Source organism: Gymnoscopelus microlampas (genome assembly GCF_963454915.1).
Source record: "Gymnoscopelus microlampas genome assembly, chromosome: 1".
In the NCBI taxonomy this organism is placed as follows: Eukaryota; Metazoa; Chordata; class Actinopteri; order Myctophiformes; family Myctophidae; genus Gymnoscopelus; species Gymnoscopelus microlampas.
The window spans coordinates 63,547,840-63,550,012 of NC_139962.1; the positions used below are offsets into that span (position 1 = coordinate 63,547,840).

General features: G+C 42.4%; 1 long non-coding RNA gene across 1 annotated transcript; it reads left to right on the forward strand.

Moving 5' to 3' along the window:
- The first annotated feature begins 506 nt into the window (after nucleotides 1-506).
- LOC311046586 lies at nucleotides 507-1,645 on the forward strand. Its single transcript, XR_014600903.1, has 3 exons — nucleotides 507-621; nucleotides 739-869; nucleotides 1,546-1,645. It is a non-coding gene; the product is annotated as an uncharacterized lncRNA (long non-coding RNA).
- Nucleotides 1,646-2,173: the final 528 nt, after the last annotated feature.

Below are 2,173 nucleotides of genomic sequence, written 5' to 3' on the forward strand. Positions count from 1 at the left end.
TTTTATCCAAAGCAATACCCACTCTAGAGGATGCTGTAAGAGGCTGTCGAGATAGTGTCGGGGTTTGACGATACGAAACACACCTACACAACTCCAAAAAAACTTGAAATGGTAATACAACTGGAGTAGATGAATTTTGTCTCCCTGCTCTTCTATTGAGACATTTCGATCGTGTCAAAATGTCTCACCTAGACACGGGATCTGACACAAATGTTGACCTGATGGTCAAGATTAAGGTAACATTTTCAGCACTTGAGCAGGAAACCGGGTGCAAAGGGCAAAGTTACATAGTGCTGATTTAAGTGTTGGCATTCCCTATAGGTATTGATAAGCTCATTGTTGAAGATGTGCAGATGCCATATCCGTTTAACTGGGAAAAGTGCCGTAAAGGAAGAAAACCCATATTGTTATCCTACATTATGTTTTGTATTTTGCTATAGACTCTACCATACCAGAGGCAAGGTCCCAGCAGCAAAGCGAGTGGCTGAAGCACAACATGGAGCTTCAGGACTATATGCGTGACACAGTCCTCTCTACAGGGCGAACTGGATCCGGGACAACCACTCCAAAACTCCAAAAGATGTCCTAACGGAGTACCCTCGGCTCACCAGTCCAGGCATGGTATGGCTCTACTGGAACATATTGCATACACTGAAAATACATGATCTACGTCTGCTATTAAAATAGCAGCTGTCACAGCTGTCACATTGTTTGAAAAATATTGTTCCTGTTTTTTAGATCTCGCAGGACGTCTTGGTGCTGCATGGGGAGGCTGCACCCAAGTTGTTTGACCGACTACGCAGAGAAGGTTTTGTACTTGGCAAAGCAAGATGGAAAACTGCCATTTCCGATTGATGACATGACACTGGGTAAGTTGGTTTTCTTTTTTGTTGTATAGCAGGGGTCTTCAACAGGGGGTCCGGGACCCCTAGGGGGTCCTCAGAGTTACTGCAGGGGGTCCGCCAAATCTTTGTGCGTTATGATTTTTTTTTTTTACCTTAACCACCTAGCATGCCTTTTCTGAGGAGAACTTTAGCCAAAAATAGCAGATCTACAAGCTCACAAGCTTGTAGATCTGCTATTTTTGGCAAAGAGGTATAGGTGTAGAGGGAAGAAATAGCAGACCACGTAAACACAAGTTGAATCTGAAACACAATGTTGTACAATATAAAAATGAAAAAAATGTTGTACAATATAGAGGGGGTCCCTGCTTCATCTCTCTCTCAGCTAGGGGGTCCTTGGGCTCAACACGTTGAAGACCCCTGTTGTATAGCAAGGATCCTGTGATTCCTTTTCTTTTGAGTTAGAAAATAGGAGATGTTTTTTCTCCAATGCTCGAAAATGTGAGTTATGAGTTTGTAGATCTTGCTAATTTCAGTTGATTATTTGCGATAATAGTCTAGTATTTTGTCAATCTCTTTTTCCACAGTAATTGTATTTTTTGTTTTTGAGGTATTGAAAATGTCTTAAAATGAATTCAATTTGTATTTAAACCAAATTAAGTGCCAGCCACACCATTTTGACATTTATATTGTTGACCTACAGATGCCAAAGGGGAACTGGCCCTCAGGCTGCTAACCTGGCTTATGCCACAGACCGTGTACACAGGGTCCATAAGAAGACCGTCCGGCACTCCGCTGAAGAGTCCCTGTTGGCCTTCATTGACCTCAAGCCTGCGCTTTAGAATGGAGGCCGACGGGCTTTTTTTTTTCCTGTTTAACCGATTTGCCATCACCATAAGCTCCCACACCTGCATCCTCAGCTACAGTTCAGCTACAGTTCAAGTACAGTTTATAAATGGCTGGTTTTCACATTTACATCTGGGAAAACGCTGTGGCCCAAAATCTTGTCACACAAGTGAATTGGCCTGTAGCCATCATTCCGCCCTGTAATGTTTCCATTCTATGATCATACACCAAGCATACAACGACGTGCGTTCAATGGGCTTTATTATCGAGCTTGCTCATACAGACAGAGTGCTGATACTGAATGACTGAATGAATGGCTTCCTGCTTATAGCCGTCTCCAACAGGTGGCGTAGTGGCACAAGTCATCAACATTTGCTGAACATCATATTGCTTTCTTTTTTTTTCCAAAACACTGTGCAAACAAAATAAACATTTAGCTTACACGTTAAAGCTTCAAACCTCAAGTACTGAACATCACATTGATG